This window comes from Meleagris gallopavo, chromosome 1 (assembly GCF_000146605.3).
Source record: "Meleagris gallopavo isolate NT-WF06-2002-E0010 breed Aviagen turkey brand Nicholas breeding stock chromosome 1, Turkey_5.1, whole genome shotgun sequence".
Taxonomy (NCBI): domain Eukaryota; kingdom Metazoa; phylum Chordata; class Aves; order Galliformes; family Phasianidae; genus Meleagris; species Meleagris gallopavo.
The window spans coordinates 112,452,877-112,478,641 of NC_015011.2; the positions used below are offsets into that span (position 1 = coordinate 112,452,877).

At 38.6% G+C, this 25,765-nt stretch overlaps 1 long non-coding RNA gene across 2 annotated transcripts in view; it reads left to right on the plus strand.

Moving 5' to 3' along the window:
- The first annotated feature begins 559 nt into the window (after positions 1-559).
- The window catches only part of LOC104914775, a 63,206-nt gene continuing 38,000 nt past the window's right edge, over positions 560-25,765 (plus strand). For both annotated transcript variants that reach the window (XR_002111445.2, XR_002111446.2), the window contains exons 1-2: positions 560-1,579; positions 1,783-1,839. This is a non-coding gene — a long non-coding RNA (uncharacterized LOC104914775). The remainder of the gene's footprint in view (positions 1,580-1,782; positions 1,840-25,765) is intronic.

The following is a 25,765-nucleotide window of genomic DNA, read 5'->3' on the forward strand; positions in this document are numbered from 1 at the left end:
AGTTTTCTGAAAATTTGGCAGAGTCCATTTCTGGGGCAGGAATCCTTAAACTACTGTGGAAAACTGTGCATCTCCCTAATTGAAACAAATCTTCCTGTTGTCCAGAAATGCAGTGTGAAAAAATCTTCCTTGAAAATTCTCTTGAGTACATGGTTTTACCTCATTCTCAAGTCCTCCCATTAAGTGCTACTGAAAAATGATTTTTTAAAGTGATTGATAACTGTCATTATCCAAGGAAGTCAACATACCCTTTCTTCTTCAGGTAGAAAAAGGTTATAGTACAATTATCACTTTTTTTTAATAAGTAACTTTACTGCTATTGAGGGACACATTCCCTTTAAGTTTTTGTTATCTGAGAGTGCACTGTCTAGTGGTCTGACATCTCTGCAGCGTATAGCTGTGTTGCCTGTAAAATTAAGGGAATTAATTCAGCTTCTGTAGCATTTAGAAACGAATAACTTGGTATAATCTTTCATGATGATGACTCCCTTTTTTTTTTTTTTTTTTTAAGAGGAAGGGAGAACTGTGATAAAAGAAGGTAGCAGCCTTCCTTTCCTAGTGATCTTAGTGAACTGTTTTGAAATATTGCTTTCCTTTCATGGCTGCTAGCAAAGGAAAGCATAATAATTTGGAAAAGCAAATAGTTTTAATGTTTCTAGTTATAGATGATTGATATGAGGTAATTTTGGGTGTTTCTGTGGTAATTGTGGGTGTTGCTGCTGCGAAACAGCAATACCAAGCAGTAAAGGTCTTCAAGAAGAACATGCAGAGTGAAGATATATAGAGCTAACTTGCTTGTCCTAAATTAAAATAATGAAAGAAAGTGAAGATGCCATGGGGAAGAGTGGCTGGGAAGGTGCCCAACAAAATGGGAATGCTGGTTGACAGTGGACTGAAAATGCACCAGCTGTGTGACCAAGAAGGCCAATGGCATGTGGGTCTGCATCAGAAATACTGTGGCCAGCAGTATGAGGGAAGTGATTGTCTCTTGGTAGGCAGGACTGCTGAGACACATCTTGAACAGCGTGTTCAGGTTTGAGCCCCTCACAACAGGAAGGGTATTGAATTGCTGGAATATGTGCAGAGAAGAGGAATAAGGCTGATGAAGGGATTAGAAAACAGCAATTCTGAGGAGCATATGGAGGAAATGGGAGTTGTTAATTTCGAGGAGACTGAGGGGAGAGATCATTGCAATTTACTACTGCCTGAAAGGAGGTTGCAGAGAAGAAGCTTTTGGTTTCTTTTCTCAGGTAAAAGTTATAGGATGTGAGGAAATCATCTCAAGCCATGCCCAGGGAAGTTTAGATCAGATATTCAGAAAAATTTATTTTTCAACATGTTCTGGTTTGAGTCAAAACAGTGCGTTAACAGCACACAGATGTTCTGATTGTTGCTGAGTGATGGGAGTGCACCTGTGGGTGCCTTTATAGTGCAGCAGGAGTTGGGCTGGGGCCAGTACAGGTGCCTTAATGAGGTCAGGGTTCCTCCTTAATCTGACACCACCAAGAAGACCATAAAGGGTGGGACTTAGCCAGGAGTGGGATGCTGTTTGGGGACTGCTGTGTGTTGGTCAGGAGGGGTGAGTCCTTTGCGTCGGGTGGTGAATGATTGTGTTGTGGCTGTATACATTTTCACTGTATTTTTGTTTCTGTTTTTCCTCTTCAATCTCAGTAAGTAGTTCTTAACACAGAAGTTCTATTTTATTTCCAGTACTATCTCTAAGTGGCAGAGCGGCTGCTGGGCTGCACCATAACACGATGCTTGATTGTTCTCTTGATACAGGCTGCTCAGGAGCAGTGGTGAAGTCCCCATCTCTGGAGGAATTTAATACATGTATGGGTAAGGCTGTAAGGGAGAGGGTTTAGTGGGACTTCGGTAGATCATGTTGATTTTTGGACCTGGTGGTCTTGAAGGTCTTTTCTGACCTAGATATTTCTATGACCCTTCTATGAAGTTCTGTGGTTAAATGAGACGCTCTTTTTGTGCAATGGGGAGATGGTTGTTGTGAGTGGAATTGCTAACAGTGAAACATAACAATCCTAATGAAAATATTTCACAATTTCTTTTGTAACTCATATCAAAGCCCATTCTGTGAGAATTGTTAGTCTGAGAGACTTCTCACTTCACTCTGAATGAGGAATTCAGGATGTTGCTTGACTATGCAAATAAATTGATTAGCCTATTTTGCAGAGGTAGGTGTGGAACTAAATGGTGAAATGATCAATGAAGTATTAGCAAATATTTCTAGTGTCATCTATCTCTGCTTACCCTCTTGCCTTGATGGTAGGTAAGGGAATAGCTGAAGCACAAGCTTAAGTACTAAGGTCAGAAGAACAGTTTTTCAGAGCTAGACCTGGGATTTTTATGGTGGATTATCTTGCCTGAGGCAAAAGGAAGCTCCAAGTTGAGGGACTTCCTATTCTCCTAAGGGAAGATTGTTTTCCTCACCAAAACATCAATCAACCACAACAAATCCATCTATTCAGTCATATACTCAGTAGCATTAGGGATGCATTAATATTCAGCCTGTTAAAGTAATAAAGTTTCAGCTGGGTGTTTAAATTGATCTGATTGTTTGCCGTTATTCACCTGTGTATCCTAATCAATTTAAACTGTTTTAAGTCACCTGTTGTGCTGGTCTTAAGCCAAACCAGTCTAAAGCCATAGTTTGAAGGCGCTGAAAAAAATCTCACAAATGCAATCCTTCCATTCTCTCAAACAGAGTTTCTAAAATCTGGCTTTCCCTTTGTGTGCAGTAAGGTAACTTCCCTGTCTTCCTTGAGAGATAACCAGAACATGCCTGATATAGGCCAGGTGAATTACAGATTAAAAGTCCTGGAAATTCCCAAAATTTGTTCTACTTATACCTAGGCAAGGAAATAAAGTGATGGAAATAATGAAGTCTATATATTTAGATTAGTGATGATGTGAGTGAAGAGGAAGCAGTTTTACTGCACTGCATTCTACTTGCCTTAATTACAGTGAGCTGTGATAATTTAAATATATTACAATAAGCTGTCAAAACAAAACTTATTTTCATTTCCAGTGAAACAGAAATATCTTTTGAAAATGCTGAATTAAACCATGTTTCAGAAAGTAGCTTATTATATTTTTTCAAAACAATGTCAATAATATTTTTAAAATATTCATAATCCTCAAAGTGTTCTACTATTAGTAGGATCATGTTCTGTTATAGTTCCGTGACTGTACTTTTAAGGCATCAGCAAGACCTTTATTTTAAGCACAAGTACTGAGCAGACTAGAATTACTTCCAGTTCCTAGAGCTAGGGTCACTTTGAACAAGATCAGCAGAGCATGCTTTACTTAGTCGAAGAACGCACTGATTTGTTTAAAGAAGACGTGTCAATGGATTTCCTCTGTTGTATTTCCTACATGGTTAGCTGTGCCTCATCACTGGTGTATCTAAGGACAATACAGTACTATGCTAAACCTGGAGAGAGTAAGTGGTCTGTTTTTCTGGGCTCCGTGACAAGAGGCACAACGAAGAGAGTTAAGTTTCTTTGATGGTTTGCTTTTCAGTGAAACAAGCAGTCTTTTGCAAAGCTTGAGACATAAAAATCTTTGCTCTTGCCCTGGAGACCATCACTTAGATTGCTTTGATTTCAGGTCAGGGATACAATGGCTTGTGCCTAGTAGCTGGATAATAACTGCTCATATGTCAGTATGGATTCATAAAGACTTCTGTCAGTCTTTTTAAATTAAGTTTTAATTGCTTTATTTTTTTTTTCCTTTCTGCTTAGGAAGGTCTGCTTAAATGAACCCTCAACTTACTCTTGAGTCATAGATGGCATAATTGTAGAGGTTCTTTGGGCCAGTAAAGGAAAGTCCCCTTCCCTTCTTTGAGGGAAACGTTTAATCTCCTCTGGTTTGGGCTCTTATGCAGTGAGAAAGCCTTGCTCTTATATTTTTGTTGCTGTTGTTTTTTATCATACACTGTGCTTGAATGGCACAACGTACTCTATTAAAATTAACTTAGAAACACAGTTGTAGAGTGCAGAGTCAGCAAGTCCAGTTTGCTCAGGGCTGTGGCTGGTGAGCCTATAACTTTGAATCTCCTAATGCAGAGATTTCACAACTTCTGTGCGCAGCCTGCTTCTGTGTTTGATCACCTTCACTAAATTAAAAAAATCAAAACAAAACCACTTGTGGAAAAAATTCTTCTGAAGCTTGTTACATTCTGAATATCAGTTTATACCTCTTACCTTTTATTTTATCACTTGGTGCCATCAAGAAGATTGGTAAATGTCATTCTTATATACATGCTCTTAACTGTCAGTATGTGGCTAAGAGTCCCTTGAGCCTTCTCCCTCAACTGACCAGTCACTTTACATCCAGTAAGAATAAACTTCTGATATTCTCTCAGCCAGTAAGCCAGCCTTCTCACTGTAAAAGGCTATTGGATTTTTAAGTTGTATTCACCTTTGTAAACGCTTGCTGCCTATTCCCGGTCACCTCGTACGTATTTTTCCAGTATGTTTGGAGATTGATTCCAGGTTTTATTGAATCACTTTTTTTTCTGGAGGATCAATGTGCAGTTGCCTGGAACTTCCTTCTTGTGCTTTTGCCAGGATTTCCTTTTTCATCTGCACAGGATGCCCAGAACCTTTGCTTGTTTTCCTGCTTGTCAAGATGGGAGTCCTTGAGTTTGGAGGAGAGGTAATAATTGAAAACCAGCTAGTTGTCCTGGACCCCTCTTCTCTCTGTGGCTGTGTCTTGTGTATTCTGATCTCTCTGACCTGGCCAAATCTTCTCTTGTAAAGCTAGGGGTTGGGTTCCTGATTTTTGCCTTGTTGCATTTTTGCCAGATCCTGAACTCCACTGTGCTGTGGTTGCTACTGTGAAGGCAGCTCTCAGCCTTCACGTTGCCTTGTTCATCTTTCTTTTTATCTGTCATGTCCAGCAGAGTGATTCTCCTCACTAGCTTCCTGATCAGTTATGTCAGGAGGTTATTAATACATTCCAGAAACTAGAAATTTGAAAAGTAAAAAAGAAGTTGGGGTGGGAGAGAAGGATCAGGGTAATAAACAAGCCTTTGTTTTACTTAGTTTCTGAGTTCAAGATGCTTTCTTAAGGACAATAGCTATTATTGCAATTATAGAACTTGCAGCAAAGGCTCCAGAGTGGTTCTTTATGGATCTCACTCATTAAATCAATGCAGAATCAGTGTCATTTCTGGAGGACAGATAACTCTGAAGTGTTGCTTCAACTCAGTAGAATTACCTATATAGTCAAGTAGCTATTTGTCAGTGATAACTATTAAAAAAGCAAACAAACCCAAGAGGAACATAATTATTCCCTTAACATGGTTGGGATAAGTTGCTCTTATTAAAAAAAAATAATATATTTATAATTGGTTTCCTTATCTACCTTTATAGATTCCCTCAATTAATGATCAGTTCACTTTATTTATCATCCTATTGAATGCAAATAGATGTTTCCATTATCTTTTTTTTTTTAGTAAACTGTGAGGCTTTCTAGTTTGTGGAAATGATTTTCACAGACTAATTATAGCTTGTATAAAAAGATTTCCTTCATCAATTGAAAACATCTGCTTTTTAGTTTCATTGATTGGCCTTTGCTCTTGCATTAGGAGGCACAGCAATTAGAAGTGCCTAATTTGCCTTCTCTCTACCATATGTTATTTTGTGCACCTCTATTCTTTCTCTTATTAATCATCTCTTCTTCAAACTGAACCATCCCGGTCTTTTCAGTCTTACATTGTTGTTGTAGGCAGTAAAATCAATGTAAGTATAAAGTGGTTTCAGATGGTCACATTGAAAGTCGGTTGGTACCTTGTATCAAGAATAACATTTTGTGAAGCATTCGGTTGAGTGTTTGCTGGAGAGATACTTCATGTGAGAAGTTCATCCAATTATTGTCCTTAAGAGTAATAATGATCTCTGCTTATCTGCAGTGAGCAAATCTAAGAGTATGTACTAATGCTCATTTAATTATTTGACATCTCGTAATATCCAGTGAGTTTTAAATGTCTACTTTATAACTAATCTAAAAATTATCCCAATTGCCTGTTTCAATAATAGCATGCAATTGTGTATGTTATTGATAATTTGATTTATTCACTTACTCTGATTACTCTGTATCTAGGCAACTGTGCCTGCAATAAGGTATCTGATTCACAGAGGAGTGATAAAGGGGCTTGTGGGGTTCAGTTTATTAAAGCATGAACAGCGCGTGCGCGCACACAAAGCACAGAAACATCTGTGGATTTTAGAACCCTCTTGATAATGATATAAATGTTGTCTTCAGTATAACACTAACATTGGAAAGTGGGTTAACACTTACTAAATGTTAAAATAATATCTTTTATAAGCATCTGAAAGCTGGAGTCGAGTTAATGGGGAGTACCACATCTTACCTACCAAGATGAGTTATGATGTATTGTAAGTAAAACAGGTGAAAAACAAACACTTTTTCTTGCAGAGTCAAAACCCAAGCACGATAAAATTTGATACTGCTCGTGGAAAATGCGTTTGTTTGAATAGCTTTGTGTTAGAGTAATGAACAAGACCTAAGAAATGACTCTCAAAACTACTGACAGTTCAAAATGAAATAATTATTTATTTTTAAGTTAATTGATTTGCCTTTTCCTGCTTCCATTGAAAAGGAACCCTAAAATGTTAGGGAATGTAAACTATGTCCTTATTTCCCTTATTTGTCTTCTCAGTTTATATTTGTGTTTAAAGGGGTTGGGGGTGGGGGCGGAGAAGCATCTTTTGTCATTTCAGATGCATTTGGATGATGTGTGCAGTCTGGGATGGTTTCCACCATTAGGAAAGGAAGGATAGGCAATGTTATTAGTGCATAGCAAGACCGTGCTTCTTGATCTGAAGCACATTTTGGGGAGCGGGGAAGATGATCTTTCACTTCCAACTTGAAGTAGAAATCATTGTAGAAATCAGTGTTGCTCTTTAACCATTTTTAATTATGTACAAAACACTTCATTAAGTCTCAATTATGAAACATGTTCTGTTTTTGGAATAACATATACTGGGTTATGTTATTAGAGCTTTAAAAAGTATGATAGAAAGCAGTACCAAAAAAAAGAGTATTTCTAAGCAATCTAGAGTAATGGAGACTGCTTTTCTCATAATACCAAAGGTGTTTTTCTTTTCTTGAGGATTCAGTCATGAAGCTCCATATCATTTTTATCCAGTTAACAGAGTAAACACCATTCATGGGAGGGTGCCATAATAAAACCACAGATATGCAGTAACTATGTTCTCTTGGAGAAGAATTTAGGAAATGAAGATGATATATCACTTAACTGTCTGATGATGCTGAAAGAGCGGAAGGAACCGAGTTGTGACTGGAAGGCATGGACTTCGCCTCGGAATGTGCTCTTTGACAGAGACCTGGGCAGTGGCGTGCTGCTTTTGTACCCTTGTATGAAACTCTGGAGCTGTAACTGCTCTGGTGCACCGCCATCCAGACTGGTAGTGTAAATGCTGAATTTTAAAATCCTGAGCAAATAAAAAAAAGTCAATAGTACTGAAATCAAATTGGAGCTTGATATTGATCTCATAGCTTAATTAAATAGTTAGTTGTATAACCCATTACAAAGGTTTTCCTCCTGAAATAAAAGCAGGAAAGAGAAAGGAGCAGTACAGTTGTGAGTCCCTTTTTCTTCTGTCTTTTTCTCTGGTGACCGTGTACTAGCAGTGAAGGCTTAATAAGTAATTTCAGAGGTATAATTGCCTCCCCTAGATTTATCATAGTTTTCTCTGATGTTGTGGAAAGCATGAGGACAGGAAAGAGAAATGCACTTAACCATTCTTTCCTTTGATTTTTTCCTGGATTAAAGAAAAAAAGATAAACGTTAGAAAATAATGAAATATACTAACTAGCGATATTGGTTTCAATCTATAAAATTAACAAACTGTGAGCAGAGAACAGAAATAACTTTGTGTGTAAAGCTCTGTTGGGAGCTCCCAAGTGATAGGGATAGAGGGGAAAACGGCAACGTTTCTAGGTAATCTGTCATATAAGTAGTGTAACAATTCATCACACTTCCTTTTCTCCTCTGTCACTAATTCAAATCTAAATGAGCTAAGTAGTGACTGCAGTAATGTCTTTTTGAAGGCTAATTAGCAGCTTATGCCACTGCATTTGGGGAGTTTTGTAGATGGGTGCATGTCAGATACAGTTCAAGGAATCTACTCTTTGTGAAAAATACAGCACTTAGCAATACTGTCAGTAAAATCCGAGGTGAAACAAGCATCAGAACTGTCTAACCTCTTCAGTAATCACTGTGGCTAGAGACAGTTTCTGGCACGCTGAGCACTTAGATTTCTCAATGCGGGCTTCTTTATATTCATTTTCAAACTGTCGGCTATAAGTTCTGTGATCCAGAACCATCTTTTACCTGTATTTTGTGAAAGCCTAGCACAGAGAGTCCTAAGCATTAATTTCAGTATGAATAAAAGACGTAGTTCTGGTAACATCTATTTCTAAAAGAAACAAACGATTCAGTGGAACATACCAATGACATAGTATGTATCCTGTAAGAAGGGCAAGTTGAAATGTTCGCACTCATTGTGTCAGCCCTGCTTTGCAAGCATAAACAAGCATTAATTTCTCAGTTTCACACGTGCTATTTACTCGATTTCAGTGAAGCAAATTCAACAACGAAATCCTCGCTGAGCATGCAGACCACTGCCACTTACTGCAAGTAAGCAGGAGGAAGGTGTCATTAAACATCCATTAGCAGCTAGTTCTAGTGTAATTATGCTCGTGGTCTAACAATAGAATTGCAGTCTAGTGATTAAAAACATTGCTGAGCTTGATGTCATCTATTGGAAACACTGACATTTGTGATGCATTAATATCACCATTTGGGTCTGTGATTTCAGTAAGCTTGTTTACTAAGTAATGATAAAATTCAACGCTCCTTGATTCAAATAGTGAAAAGTTCAGGAAAACAAAGACTGTTCTTTAAGAGATTATCGGTTCTAATAGGAAACTCTTTTGTGTTTCTAAATAAAACAATCTCCTTATCTAAAGCCTGTTTGTAGGGTTCAGGCAGGTTCTTCAGATTCGGTTTTCCCATCCTTTTAAAGATCCCTCCAGTTGAGGGTACAGTGAACTTTATCCCGGATTTCTAAACTAGATGCATTATAAATATAATGTCAAGTACATGTTCCTGTAAGAAAGATTAAACTTCCAGTAGGAGAATGAGTGGCAATGTTAGTATTCTCAATATGGGGCAGTAGATTGCTCTCACTTACCCTGTGTAAACAATTAAATTAAGAAGGAATTAACCTAATTTTGAGGCAAAAAAAAAATACTTGCTGAATTTATTCTAAAGTCCATTGTTACTCTGAGAAATGAAGTGGTGAGGGGAGGTGTGGTGACCCCACTCCACTACACATTGTCGAAGCTATTGCTGTGATTTCACAGTAAAATGAGGCATTGCTTTCGGAACAACCTCTGTGTATGTGTGTGTGCGTATATACACACACATATATGAGTTTTCCGTATGTTTGTCTGTATTAAAATGTTGAGAGGCTGAATGTTAGTAGCTTACACAAATACTCTATCTACAACAACTTTTGTCTAAACTGTTGCTCTGTCTTGCACAATTTGGTTTAGTTTTTATAAAGTTTTTCTCAGCTTCAGTCTGAAGTCGCTTTTTAAATGTTTAGGTATTAGATAATTTATGTAGCTTTAAGAAGAAAGTTGAATTAAGGTTTGAAATGGGCTGCTGTGGTTTCAACTGTTTTCACATCTGTTGGGGCTTGGAGAACATATAATCCCAGATAGGAACTTATGTTTAATGGTCAACTGATAATATATTAAGTGAGCTCTTGCAAAGGTGAAATACTGAATGCTTCCAGGTAACAGGAACTGAGCTTTGAGTGTTCTGGAGTGCTTAAGTTGAGTCGATGCAGTGCTATGAGCAGCATACCTAGGCAAGTTCCACTGTAATGGAGACTTGATGGCTGCCTGCAATAGCGGAAGTTTTTACACTTTTGCGCATATGTTCTTTGAGGCATCAGTCAGAACTTAGCAAATGCTTGGCAGAATTAGACCCAGGGAATAAGTAGCAAGAGGGGATGTGTGGGGGTCTGTGTCACTGCAGCAATGAGAAGGGATGCTCAGGAGATTGAGGCAGGCAGAAGGAGACTGGAGGGTTGCTGCGTGGGATAGGTGGATGTGATGACAGGCTGGTGCTGGCCGGCAGCTCTGGCTACATGTAGGAAGGACCAGGACCTTCTGATAAGGCCTCTTCTGGATGAAGGGTGTAGAAGAGTGGGTTCAAGGATAAGAGGCTGACAGTATTACTTGGGGTGTACTGTGAGTTGAATAAGTGCCTAAATATAGGAGCCTGCTCATCACGACTGTGACTCTCAGAGCAGCCTCCTTTCTGCATATCTCAACTTTTGAGCACAAGAGGCGGGTCTACGATATGAGTCTTCAGCAGGCTCTCAAATGCAACTGATTCATCTAGGAGGGAAGGGCAACAGCAAGGGATCTGCAGATCAGCGCCCACCTTCTGTTCTTGTGTTTTGAGGGCTGTGCATGTTCTTCAGAATGTAGGGAACATTAAAAAGGTTAATTACCAAACAAATGAGATCCTTAATTGCTGGAGAACCTCTATGCTATTGTTAGTGTGTTTTTAAAGTGAGTTGTGCTGTCATGCTTCTCTTCTGTGCTTTGGGAAAGTGTTACTCTCTGCTCCTCTGGTAGGTGGTTGGATGGTGTGTTAGGGCAGGATTGGTGCTCTGTGCAACAGAGCTGATTAGTAGTGATGGATCCTGGCCACTACCACACGGCTCTGCCCACGTCCCCTGTCCCTGTGTGCGGAGATTACACTGACTCCAGCTTGATGCTAGCTTACTCTGAACTGATCATCATCTCCTCAATCTGTTCGTGACCTAAGAGCCAGAGACTTGAGCTAGCAGGTCAGTGGTATGCTTTCCATACATGGAGGTGTATGCAGAATGCTGTCAGTCACTGCTGCAGTGGTGCTGGTTTGGGTTACACAAGCCTCTGCTGTCCTGTATTCACATGTTTATAAAGTCCTGTTAGAAATTCCTCCAGCAGCTCCTTTACGAGCTTCGTCTCTTAGGAAACTAATTAATTGATATAATGCACGTTACAGTAACAAGGTACGGATCAGTGAACGATGGGTGCTTTCATGCTTGGCATATGTAGTGTGTTATAAATCCCATGCTACTGGAGCTGACGAATCTTTCCATTGAATTCAGTGAGCTTTGGATCAGGCCATGGAATAGAATGAGTGGAAAGCTAAAGGCGGTTTGATTTTTTTTTTTTATATATATAATTTTAAAAAGAAAACATTTGGTAACTTGATTTTTGGTAACTTGAAACTTTTTTTGGTTGTTTTGTAGAACCTTGCAATTGTTGGTTATGTATTTTAACTGACTTGGAAAGAGGTGTGTGTTGGATCATACCAATTAGGAGTGCTCAGAATGGAGAGGGTGAAATGTCTGCTGTGCATAAATCTTTAGCTTTAATAAGTAAGCAGTGTTTGAGTTCTGCAAGCTGACCGGCTTTGGATGCAGTGGGGCATAACAATGCTTAAAATGGAGTGACTGAGTGACTGGAAGATACATGAATTAGGGTAAATGTCTCTTTGCCTCCAGAATCTGCTGAAAATATTCATTTGGCTCTGTTTTAAATTTCCTCAGAGAATGTCGCTTAGAAGTATTGTCTTTGAGGAATTTAAAAATGCTCTTATACACTTAATGTTCTGCTTTATTGTTGTGTTAAGAAGTATTCTTATGATTTACAGCATACTTCATTTCCACAGAAATGTGGCAGAGTCAAGGTTTAAAACAAGTCTGTCAAAGATAAGTCTGGGAGCTTTCTTATATAAAATTTTCCGTAAATTCCAGCCTGGCTCTTACTGCGGGCTGTGTCAAATATGCTAGCATAAGCAGCTGACAGCAAATGCATTCGACAAAAATGACTGTGTGAGATATAATAGATTATCTAATTCATAATTTGCTTTAAGTGGAAGATGGCTTTCTAATAAAAACAACAACAACCAAAAGATATTCACAGAAAATTTAGATTTGATATTTTCTAACTCTCAATCTCTTTTTAATTGTTCCTGCTGAAAGTTGGTGCCAACGCTACTGAATCATCTCCTTAGTGCTAGCGCTTTTTCCAGGCACCCATCCAGGAATTGCTGTAGTCTGTTGATATCACTGAAACAATTACAGATGCTAAACCTCGTAGTAAGTAGAACTGGAAGCCTGTCTTGCAATTAGACATAAATTTGGAGAATACTAAATTTGGGAAGTCTGCAAGTAGCTTGAGGTCTCTTCACTTTCTGACTGCACAACTCACTGCAGTGGGGTTGTTTGGATTGAAGATCAAAATCTACCTTACTAATACTCCACCTTTTCTATTAGCTTGTGGATGTACTTTCTGGTATTCTAGTAATTATTTGAAACTACTTAAAGTGACTGAAATTGTTCTCTTTTCACCTGTGTTTGAGCCACATCCTTCAAAGTAGAGATGTTTTACATTTTCCACTGAAAAAATCTTCTAATTCCAAAGCTTGTATCTCTTTCTATGTGCAGTTTTTTCATCCACTATCATCTTCCATTATTTATGTAACCATCACCTTGGGTTTTCTGTCAGCACCTCTACCCATGCAGCTTCCCTGGGTTGGAGACAGAAGCATAGCAGGCTTTGGTGGCCGCAGGGATGGCAGGCCCCATGCTTGCTGTGGCTGCATCAGAGAGACTACTTTATCTTCAAGCTCCCAAAGTGGCTCCAAAGAGCTTGCATGTTCTCCTGAGCACATGCTACTGCTTCATAGGGAGGTCAGCCACCAGCACCACTCTCCTGTGCTCTTTGGAGAGCATGGCAGAAGCAGTGGGCCCAGGCTTGGGCTGACAGTGAGTGAAATTGAGTAAGACAAGTGGACAGAGCCTGACTGAGATCTTTACAAACGACCTGTGACTTGTAGTTCCCTTTATGATGGATGGCTTTCGAGAGCTGGCCATGCTGTGTCACACTGCAGAGGACAAGACAGGTGAGAGCGTGGATATGCTGAGCTATGGGATTTCTTAGGTCTGGCCTGCTGAACCCTGTTACTATGAATTCTGTTGCTGAACTTGTAGTCCCACTGATTGACTGATGATGAGGACAGAGCCCTCAAGCTGAGGGGTGAACCCAGGAGAGACAGAGCAAATCCATCTGGGGTGTGCTGCACGTTGTGCACCTCTCTCCACAAGGCCTGCCTGCTCCCTGGTGTCTCTTTTGGCTAAAGGAACACATACCAGTGTCTTTCACTTAGGCTTACAATAGACTGTGACATTTAAATGGCAAGGCTTTAATAACAGCTTGGTGCTGCTTCCTCTTTTGACATGTGATGACATCAGGAGTGTAATGCAGTGCACTGTACACCTAGGAAGGAAGAATAACTCAGGAATGTGGTTATGAGTAAAGAAAAACATGAGTTTTGCATATGTTTGTGGACAGACTTGTTTTTTCTCCTGTTTCATATTCCCTGAGTTCTAGATTTAGAAATTTTGGAAACTTAGGTGTATTTTTTTTTTTTTTTGAATGCTCCGTTTTTCATTTAATGTAGTATTATATTCTAGATCTACTATTTATGTATGTGAAAATGTCTGGCTTCTAATTACCTTAACTCTTTGCTAGAAGTCCTTTTCAAGATCTCCTATATTAACTGAGAATTGCATCTTTTATCAACATGTGCAGTGAATGGTGAATTTAAATACTGCCTGTGAAGATTCATGACTCAGCTGAGTTGATCTAGCAAGCCTCTAGCCATACAGTTAGAAATTATTTCAGTCTTACTGGAGGTTTCTTGAAAATAGTTTTCTAAACTAAAGACTGCTTTGATTCTTTGCTTGGATAAGACATGCCTGAGAGCACGTCACAAATTCTTTGAGCATGTTATGTTTATCTCTACAGCTGTTGCTCAAAACACAGTTTGTGGAAGCAGTGTAAGAAAAGTTGTCATGCTGTTGATTCCAGAAACTCCTTTAGAAAGAAGAGTAATGTTCTGCTGCTTGGCTGGGGTGTCCTGGGTGAGACAAAGTGGATAGAGCTCTAATCTGGAGATCAGTATGAGTGACTCTCATTTAGGCTTACCTATTTATTGTGTGCTATGCCATTCCCACAGTACTTTTTTTTTTTTTTTGGTTACAGATTCTAAAACAGTCTGTGAAATCTGTTATTTAAATAGCTACACTAGATGATTAGACATACATGATCTCTACTGGCCTGTGAAACCAGCTGGCCTGGGGGATCACTCCTCTGGTGTTCCTCACCTTGCAGCGATGAATGTAATGTTTGTATTGGTCTAATCTGAACTCAAATAAAATAAAATGGCTACTTAGAAAAGCTGCAACCAGCATTTTTTTTTTTTTACTTCTGCTTTCAAACTAGCCATAGGTGAACAAATTAGAAGCTTTGGGGTACCCTCAGCTAGTGAAATTAATTAGGTTGTATAATTCTGAATGGCAATAATTGGCTTGAATGTTTTCAATTTTCAAAAACACATGCAGATGGACCAGGGGAAATTATGTATGGAATTTTTAAATGGTTAAGAAAATCATAGAACCATAGAATCTCCTAGTCTGGAGGGGACCTTAAAGATCATCTAGTCTCAGCCCCCTGCTGTGGGCAGGGCTGCCTCCCACCAGCTCAGACTGCTCAGGGTCCCATCCAACCTGGCCTTGAGCGCCTCCAGGGATGGGGCACCACAGCTTCTCTGGGCAGCTGTGCCAGCGCCTCACCGCCCTCTGGGGAAAGAATTTCCTTCTAACATCTGACCTAAATCTCCCCTCTTTTAGTTTAACCAGACAGTGCAAAAGCTTCTTAATAAGTTCTTGTCAATTACTGGAAGACTACAGTGAGGTTTTCCTGGACCCTTCTTTACTCCAAGCTGAACAAGCCGAAGTCCTTTAACTTTTCTTCATAAGAGAGGTGCTCCAGTTCTCTGATCATCTTCATGGCACTCCTCTGCACCCATTCTAAAAGCTCCACATCTTTCATGAGCTTGGGGCCCTAGGCCTGGATGTAGTACTCCAGATGTGGCCTCAAAAATACAGAGCAGAGTGGGACAATCCCCTCCCTCTCTCTGCCAGCCACCCCTCTCTTGATGCTACTCAGGATACCATTGGCCTTCCAGGCTGCAAGAGCACACTGCGCTAATGTTCAGCTTTACCTCCATCAGGACCTTCAAGTCCTTCTCTGCAGGGCTTCTCTCAGTGAATTCTTCTACCAGTCTGTACTCATATCTGGGGTTGCTCCAACCAAAGCACAATGCTCTGCGGTTCACCTTGTTAAACCTCATTAGGTTCTCATATGTCCACTTTCGAGTCTGCCCTGGTCCCTCTGGATGGTGCCCATCCCGAATGCAATGAAGGTATATCTTATTTCAAGGCCTTTGTGTAACACTGTGCTTCTAGTTTGATCTTTCCCTGTTTATTTTATGCCTCTGGGGAATTCACTGAACATAGGAGTTTGGTTCTTGTATAGCAAAGATGTTACCTTGCCTTTGGAGGATGATGGAATAATTGGTGATCATGTTCCTAGATCTGTGTATATGTCAGGTTCCAGAACTATTTGCTTGTTCATTCTGGATATTGCTTGCAATGACGTAACATTATGTAATAAAATGTATTAAAAACTTGATGTGCGTTTTAAATTAGATATGTTTTAAAAATTTATTGTTACCTTCTTTGCTATAATCCATTAGCTATAGCTCATAAATATATACGCATATGTCTTTACTAGAGAAAAAGTGTTTTAAATAATTTTCTTCAACTTTCAGTTAATTCTTTTTATTTAATTAGTCTTTAAAAAAATGCATTTGAAAGTAGAGCAAGAGTGAAAAAGACCTTTTTCTGAAGTTGCGAAGTAAAACTACTACGCTGTCTTAAACTGTTTTGTTATGCATTGAATTGGGCATTGGATACTATTCGTAGGCATTTATTGCCTGTCTGGTAGCTTTGTGACTTCCTTCTTAATACTTTTTTTTTTTCATTTAATGTAATTGATTCAAATAATAAGACTCACTAAAAATGTATTGTTGCATGCTGTATCTGTATATGTCATCTTCTGTATGTTGCTAGACAATTTGACCAGGGAAGTTTTTATGTAGCAGTAAAATAAAATAAATCACTTATGTAAGAAGCTTTTGACTATTTAAAGTTCATAGTAAAATTTTGCTTTTCTGTGATATTGCAAATGCCACCTTTTGGTGATATTGAAGATTGCAAGCAATCTTGCTGGTAAAAAGTGCAATTACAGTAACTTTGCATTATACTAATATTAAAGCTTTTAATACTGCATAACATATAATAGAATGTAAACAAGTTTTTTTCCTGGGCAGTGGTTTAAGATGAATAGCTGGATTTGTTTCTTTGATGTGAAACTGTGTTCTTGTCCTCTTCAAAGATGTATTTTTTAAAAGTAATCAATTTAGTTCAGCAATTTTTTAATTTAGACTCAATTTTATAGCTGGAAGAAATCTGACTGAGATCTGTTAGAATAGATTGTGAGCACTGTCCTCGTGTCTCATTAGGCTTCAGAATTCTATCTGCTTTCTAAACCAATGCTTAGGAAGGGGCTGTGTTGCGGAAGGTGAGCTCTGATCAGATGTCTGTGCAGTCAGGTGCCTCTATGCTATCCCCTTTGAAAGCAGGCAAAAATCACTTCTGTATTTCCAGTATTTCCTTGATTTTGATGGTTAAGCTTTCTTTGCATTACTTCTACTTTTTTTTTTTTATCTTGACAAATAGTGCCTGGAGAAGGACCAAACCATCCTCTGGTTTCTCACTTTTGTGTCGGGGCAGGAATGAGTGTTTATTATTTTATTTTTAAGTCTAGTTATTACTCTCCTTAATTTTTTAAATTTACTTTGAAGCTTTCTATTATCCTTAGGATGATTTAAAGTTCCTTTGTATGCATCTAGGAAGGACAAATTTTCTTAGAAATGCTATGGTGCAAACAGTACTGATAATATACAGCACTTTCACATTCATTTTGGAGACAATAAGCTTGTACCATTTGGTGTATCATGACAGAAGGAGGGGAAAGCAACAAGCTACTCTTTGGTTGTGTATGGCAATGTGTTAAAACACCTGGACCTTTTACTTATTCTTTTATGAATATAAATAAGAATGGAATTGTAGATTTTATTTTAGAAAATAGCGCTGGACAATATTATTGAGCTCTCAGTCTATTGAGAGGTAATATCAGAAACTTTTGTTAAAATATTATAAAACGTAAAGCACTGGGCAGACTTGCTACTAATTTTAGTAGTCCAAACTTATTTTCTACATGACTGAAGCCAGAGATTAAGTTTCAGTCTATTACTTTAAAATAAGATTGGGTCTGAGTAGCATGCTGAGCTTGAGACAGAATTTCACCTTTATCAAGCTAAGCACCTCTGTAGTACACATTGTGACTTGAAGCAGAATAATTTTGAATGCGTGGAGTTTCCCAATGGGTTTTTTGTACTTCTCTTTTTTATTACATCTTCTAAGAGAGCATAACACATCTTCTCTTGTATCTACTTTGATTCTGTGTTAAAAGTTGTCCTTAAACTGCAGGACATATCTGTACTTTCTGCAGCTTCCTTATAATTTCAATGTGCATTTATGCAATAGGAGCAAAATGTTTGACCAGAGTTTTCCTGGACTGTCATGAAGCAAAGCAGGTGTGTGTGTGTTGTGGTGGTTGTTGCTTTTTTATTTTTTTTAAGCTTTTTATATTTCAGGTCAGAGATGTTATTATGTTCATTGATTCACCTGGGAGGTTGAGAGAATGAGAAGTTGGGTCGGGGATGAGTTTTCGCATACTCACATGCATGTTCCCAGACTAGCACTATGGGATTATCTTGGTTTCTGCTTTTATGGGTTCTCTGATGTTTCAGGGTTTCCAGTTCTCTGTCATTTGAACCGACTTAAATAGTGTTAGACCTGAACTGAGCTGGCAGATTTAATATCCTGTTTCTTCCCAGTCCTAGACTGCTGTGTCCAGACTGTAAAATGTGATTTAATTTTGGAAACTGAGATGAAAAGTAAAATGGGCAGGCATGGTTCATTTTAAAAGGCCTTAATATCTCACCCTCATAAATACAAGAAAAGCAACTTCTGTGTTGAGGATGCTTTATTTTAGGCACTTCCCCTCAGTCCTCATGGGCAATAAGAAGCAAATCATTTTTAATAATGAAACTTATAACCAATTGTTTGACTAGTAACTCTTAAAAGTAATACTTATATGAATGTAGATTAAGTCCTCTGTTTTCTTATCTCAGTCTGTACGTGTTTCAGAGAAGAAAGTGTTTTGTCTGGGCCAAGAAATGTGGAAATACTTTTGTAAAGTGAGATGTTCTTTATGTCATTTACAACGGTCTGTCTGAGCTCAAAGTTATCTTGTTTCATGGCAACTTGAAGTTTTGTGTGGGTGAATAATATGGATTTTTAATTGATTCAGAATATTTATCTGGATTATAATGGACCACACAGTTGTATGATGGCTCTAATCCATGCTTTGGTGAGGAAGCATGAGTTTGAGGCACGAGGAAGTTTGAGTTTGGAGGCTGTGTGAGAATCTGCAAAGTGCCTGTCATAGTCTATTCATTACATTAATAGTCTTAAACAGAGAAGGGAGATCAGGTGCAAATGTTTTCCTAAGACAGCTTGAAAATGAGTGTGATGCCTGGAGCTGAGATGTCCAGCAGGTTTTTGCTGTGGGGGGGATCCTCTGAAGGTGGAAGGGAGGCTGTGAGAGGCAGTTTGAGAGGTCTGGTGGGAGAACAGATCTTCCTCTTTTGTTTCTGCTTTATAAAGTTTAACACTACTTTTGTAGAGCTAAGGTGGCATCAATGGTAGGAAAGATTGCATCTTTCATACAGAGCTGTGTTACCTGGAGGACCAGGGAAACTTCACCGGGATGACACTGGCATTTGAAGAAGTATGTATTATTAGAATGGCTTGGAAAATGGCAGATAAGATGCATTATCGTCTTACATTTTGCTAGCTCACTGTCCAAATACATCTGCAAGCCTGAGCTATTAACCATTAGGAGAGTTTCTGTAAGATTTTATAAGTGCAGTTTTACTGAAATAAAACTCCTGCAGTCTTCCCTTGCCGGTAAGAGTAAGAAAGTAGAAGGAATACATGCTTTCTTGCCAAATATTCCCTACAGCTGAAACTGTTGGCTTCCCTCCCAGTGCCTACAAAGCACTTCCCCAAAGTCTGTTCCAGATTGTGTTGAGTATGCTACCACCGTTCTCTTGGAGTTTATGTACACCTACGTGGAAAAAATGAAAACACCAAACGTAGAAGGAGAATGAAAGAGCAAATGAACACCTGGAGGGTACAGCTGCAATAGTGTTCACAAGCAGGAAACAAATGTCTTGACTTATTCAGCCTCCTTTCGTGGAAGAGGTCGGTGTATCAGTATGGCAATTCAGGCTGAGCACAGCTAGTAGGGTTTTTTTGTTTGTTTTGAATAAAAGGACCTTCCTTACACTGTAATCCAAACTGAATTTGTTTTGTGTTTTTTTGGGGGGTTTGTTTTGAATATAAGGCCTGTAAAATTTGACCGTACAAGTGGAAAATTAAATTAAGAATTAGCTACACCTGTATTTTCCTACCTGCTGCTTTTAAACACCACGTTTTGGCTTCTGTGGGTAATATTAATATAGTATTAATATTAAACTCATCTTAATTGTACCCTAGAGAGATAAGTGTTATTAGCTTGATAAACAATAATACTAAGCAAATTATTTCTAATTTTTCCTCCTTGCTGTTTTCATTATTATTTTTGCATGTCTGAAAATTAGTCCTGTTATGCAGCTTTAATTTCCACACAAAAATGATTATAAAAGCCTAAAAGATTATTAATTATGCATGCTTTATTTTATTTAAATGCTTCCATTTGACAGAAATGCCTTCATTCCTTCTGATGCATTAGGCAAATAATATTGATTTCTTAATGTCTCGATCTGATGGGAATAACAACTGAATGACAGTAAGTTACAGAGCTTGCCAAAATATGAAAAATCAAAAAACCCCAAAACACAGCATTTTGAGTCCTCTATTAAATAAAGTCAAAGGATTATGGTCTTCCCTTTCATGAGGCCTTTCTAATTTTCCAAACAATATTTTTCCTCCTGATTTAAGTTTTGATTTTCATGGTGAGTTGGTGAGTCTCTCATCCATCCTCTTCCTTTAAGTCACCCTAGAGTTTGCTTTGTCAGAGTAATTTTATGTTACTGGGGAATCGGGTAGCCTCTGAGAAACAGTACATTGATGTTCTGTGTGGCATCTTCAGCAATTAACATCATAACTCTTTATGGACAAGCTCTGGCAGAAAAAGCACTGAAGTCTTCATCCAAAGAAGCAGAATATGAGTGATGTTTACTTAGTAGGGTAGGATCCTGGAGGCCAAGGTACGTAGCATCACGCAGATATTACTTGCACATTACTTTTTGCTGTATATTTATAGGTGTCATTCAAACTTAAAGTAACTGATTGGATAAATCTGTAAGAGACTGCTCTAGACTTGGTTAAATGAAATCAACTTAGTTCAGAAGTTCTGCTATAAATTCAGGCTAACTTTATAGGATGCTGCTTTGTAAAATGTCTGTTTCTGGAATGTTTGGCTGCTATTACAATTGCCAGCTTCTTGGAGAAGCTGGATATAAACATCATCCACTGAACAACTTCTTGGCTCTTTTTTTTCTCCCCTCTACTTCTTCACAACTGTTTTTTTTTATGGATTGAATTCCTGGATTGAATTACTGTCTAAGTAGACTTTTATTTCCTGATTATAGCTAGACCTTCATTACAGGCAAGGTCATCTTGCCACTATGACTAAAACACAAGTCCTCATCTTTGTGACTTCCTTGGTTGCTTATGCCTGTAATCTGGCTGATCTTGATGATGTCCTGTCAGGCACTTTGCAGAAAGTCTATGATGCTTAATGCTTCCCATTTCAGCTACAGGCTTCCTAGCAGCATCTACCTGCTGACCCATGGTTTTCCAGTAGTGCCCATGATAATTGAGACTATGCACAGACCTGCAGGCATCAGGCTTTAGGCATTAACTTCTCTGCATATGTGAAGGACATCAAATATAATTTTGCTCTATAACATCCAGACCTGACTGATATTGCATGTTTTATCCTTGCTCCATTAAGATACTTCTGAATTTATCTTCTGAGTGGGAGCCCAAAAAACGATATCTTTCAGTTTATTGATGTACTGCTATTATGAAAACTAGTTAAACTGATTTAACAGTTTTGAGCACCAGATAAGAATATACTGGACCACGAGAAGAAAATGTGTAGCAGAGAATATTGGAATTACTGTTAGGATACTGAGCCATATAGTAAATCAGGATTAGAGACAATGTTTAAGATGGAAAAATAATGAGAATAGAGGTAAGCATAAAGCTTATTATTTTAGCAGGAGAGATAGGCATCTCCAATCGTCTCTGTTAATAGACTGCTCTAGCCAACTTTTTAACTTTCTTTGAGAGTATGGACAGGCTGAGGGAGCTGGGCTTGTTCAGCCTGGAGAAAAGAAGGCTGCGAGGTGACTTCGATGCAGCCTTTCAGTACCTAAAGGGAGCCTACAAACAGGAGGGGAATCAACTCTTTGAAAGGGTAGATAACAGCAGGACAAGGGGCAATGGTTTTAAGCTGAAGGAGGGAAGATTTACGTTGGATGTCAGGGGAAGTTCTTTACTATGTGAATGGTGAGGTGCTGGTACAGGCTGCCCAGAGAGGTTGTGGATGCCCCATCCCTGGAGGTGTTCGAGGCCAGGTTGGGTGGGGCTCTGGGCAACCTGGTCTAATATTAAATGTGGAGGTTGGTGGCCCTGCATGTGAGAGGGGGGTTGAAGCTTCATGATCCTTGAGGTCTCTTCCAACCCTGGCCATTCTGTGATTCTGTGACAGAATAGCTTTCTTCTTGTGAAAGGGTTATTACAGATTGATTATGAAGCTTAGAGGACTTCAACAATGGATTTCCCATGAAAATGTATGAAGTATAATCTCTTTCCATGACAGTGACAGTTAAACAGTGCATACCTTAGCACAAGTGCAGGTCTGTAGGGCAAGATGCCCGGTGGTGAGGACAGTGTTTCAAAGAGATTTCCCGTGGGCTAGCACTCAGGTGGCCTAAATGCTTATTTGGCAATGAAAAGCACTTGGCATGCTCTTGGAGAGCACCCTCATCTATTTTTATTTAGTTGATTCCAGCTCACTTTCAAATAAAGTGCTCTGTGATACGTAAACCAACCATGGGAGATGCAGGCATGTGCAATATCAGCTTCAATTAGGTGATACTGAAACTAATGTTGAAAAATGGTTAGTATGCTTTCTTTCTTGACTCTCCTCCCCGAAGTTATACAAGCATTTATTGATATGTTTTTCCTCCCACTGCTCATGTCATGTCTGGGTCTAACCTTCTGTTTCTTACATGTAATTGCTTGATACTGACTTGACTGAGAAATTTCCTGTGGGTTTTACTGCAGAGTTCATGTTCTGAAGCTCTTTAACATAGATGTACTTATGCTATCTCGTTATTCATGTATTTATTCTTCAGGAAATTATCAGTAATGGTATATATATATATGTTCAATGTACTTTGTGTACTTAACAGTACTTAGTGTTGTCCTGATAGGTCATCTTTAAAGGTCCTGATTTCACAATTTTTATACAAAAGTAAAGCAATACCACTAGAGCTTTAGAGCTATGCATTAGCACTTAAAGAAATTGTCATTGTTTTATGATTTTTGGTTATCAGTATTTCATATCATAACATCATGTAATGCACTGGGGGTTTGACTGCTGATGCTTAAATTCTGGGAGCCTGTCCGGAGAAGAAGAACTACATTTCCCCAGGGGGCTTTGTGGTCAGCGAGGAGATATAACTCCTGGCAAGGTCACTTGATGTTCTCTTCTTCTCCTGTGCTTCTCCGTCTGCTTTTCTTCATCGGCTCAACTGGACTGCACTTCTCACCTCAGCGTTGTGGTGAGGCCTGTCCACCTTTCAGACGCTCTCTCTCTCTCTCGTTATATTTTGCTGATACTATATTTAGTAAATGAGTTTGTTTCACCTCAGATTGTTGCTGCTGTTTTCAGTTATTTTGGGATCCCCTGTTTCTCTTTTCCGGAGGTGCAGATCCCTCTGCCCCGCTAGTCACAGAACCGGGCCGAACCAGCCTGTAAACCATTGACAGAAATCAGTGGGAGATAGGTTCTAGATGCTGTTGTAGATTCCAGTCAGTAGTGAAATGCTGTTTTTTAGGTGCCAGAAATACTTCACTCACGCAGATTCCTAGCCGTAGGCATGCAATTAAAATCCTACAAGGAATTTGAGAAGATGCCTAATGGGATTTGCAAATGTTGCTAACCGGTTACCTGCCAAACTTTCAGTATGGAAGCTGGTGATCAGACCTCTGAATTATTGTGTCCTGAATGCTATTGCTGTATTTTGTAGAATCAGTCATCAAAAACTCTTTAAGCACTCCATCCCATGTGTTTACTCTTGATATTAAAATTGGAATTATCATACCTTTGATCCTGGAGATGTTCTCTTTAATGCAACTATTGAATCAACCATATGCAATAATAAATGTGTATGTATGACTAGTTTTATCTGAAAACCTGCAAATGTAACTGTACTTCTGCTCAAAAGGAATGGTATCTTTTTCCACTATCTTTATTAATACTATGAGGTAATGGATTTCATTGCTGGGGGAAGGGTTGTCATGCATATACAGAAGCTATGCAAGGACTTACTTAAACAGCACCTAGGCTGAACTTCTTTCAAATAGTGTTGTAGTTATTTCCTGTTTTTATCATTTCATTTCTTTTCCTTTTTTTTTTTTTAAACACTTTTTTTGAGGATCATAAGGAAGGAAAGCATCAAAATAGCATCATGAAGCTTTTTTCATTTAAGCTATGACAGCTTTGGAAAATGAGGATGAGGAAGCTGAGTATCATCTCTAGGTCACAGCTGTGGAGCCCCAGAGGCTCCTTTTGGTTGTGACACCCTCATGCTCTGTATGGGGATGCCCAGGGTGTGTCACCAGCCTCTGCTGTGTGGAGGCCAGTGGTTCCCTCCATGGTTACAGAGGCTATGGCAGAACTGCAGCAGGAGGTGGGACATAGGGGTGGTGGGATTGAACCTCCATATCTGTTCCTCAGCATGTAGGGAGGGACAGACTCAAAGCGTAGTTTTAGCATCTTTGTGTTAAATCAATAAGGAATGGATTTTTAAAACCTAGATTTGATGGAAGAGACCTCTGGACAAGTAAATGTCATTTCCAAACGCAAATGAACTTTTCAGACAATGAGTGAAAGGTTCAAATTAGATACTTCTTATGATACTATGCCTGGTAGTATAAAAGGAGTGATTTTTCTGAGGTCAGCTAGTTAAGTCATTATTTGTTTTAAATTTTTTTATTTGTATAGTGTTTTAGAGAAATGTTACCTAGCAATGAGTGAATAATTGATTTAAAGACTTAAGCTACCAAGAATAACAGAAAAATATATTGCTACTTTCTTTATGTTAGCTACTTGATATATTCCAGGAAGGTCATTATTAACTTGAGCTGCAAATTTATGTTCTCCATAATGTTGTTTGTGCTGATACAGTTTTTTTGGTCTAAATTGCTGTGATCCAGCTAGATTTTCCTTTTAAAAGCAGCACACATATAAGGTTATACAGAAGTAATTAGATCACAAATGTGCATTTAAACTGAAGCATTTTATTTCATTCATAAGAACACTTTCATATGGGCTTTTTTTTCTGATTGAAATCATTTTAATTTATATATGTTTATAAAACAAAAGGAGTTATCTCCAAAGGTGTGGAAAGCCTATGTAAACCTTCACAGTGTTTCAGATTAAAAAAAAAAAAAGGAAAAAACCCCTCAATTCTATCTAATTGAACAGCAGCAATAAAGAAAAAACAGTTCTGTTTTATTCATGACTTGATTTTCTATCTGTTTGTTATTTAATCCCCTAGCTGGTGAATTCTTTGGAAAAGAAGAAGCAGTCTAAAAATTCCATTACCTAGCTTAAAAAGTATGGGGAAAAAAAAAAAAAACAAAACCTGAAGATGGCTATCTGTGTTTGTAGTACATCATCATGGGACCAGATCATGAAAAATGCACAATCAGCTTTCTTCACTCTCCTTTACAATTGGAAGAATTGGAAGTGAGCAGGGCAGTTATCAGTCCCAAGAATAGCTATAGAAATAATCTAGATTAGATGTCAAAGTGGTGAATGTTTGTCTCATCTGCTAGGATCCCAGTCTCTTCTGCCAAGTCGTGCCCTTCAGTATTCTTTGTCCTTCTCATTCTTGTTCCTGAGCTCCCTTACGCCTCCCAAATCCTCTGATGTGCAGTACCTGTCATCTTCAGACTTCCTAGGGGGGAAGAACATTACATCTTGCAAGTAGTGTGTGCTTATTTGGTGTTTCCTACTTCACCCTTGACAACATCTAATATGCAGCGACTCTTTGGAGGACTGTCTTGAATTGTGTAGGAGCCAGAACCCCCTGAAATGAGAAGCTAAACAATTTCTTGATGTGGTAGTGCCTAAGGCCGTTTCGATGTAGAAATGCTCTGAAAATGGGAATTCTTTTTGTCTTTATTGGTAGCAAGAGCAGATAGCAGACAATTTCTTTTTTTTTGAGATTTTAAGCAATCTTTTATTTAGAAATATATAAAATGTTAATTACAAT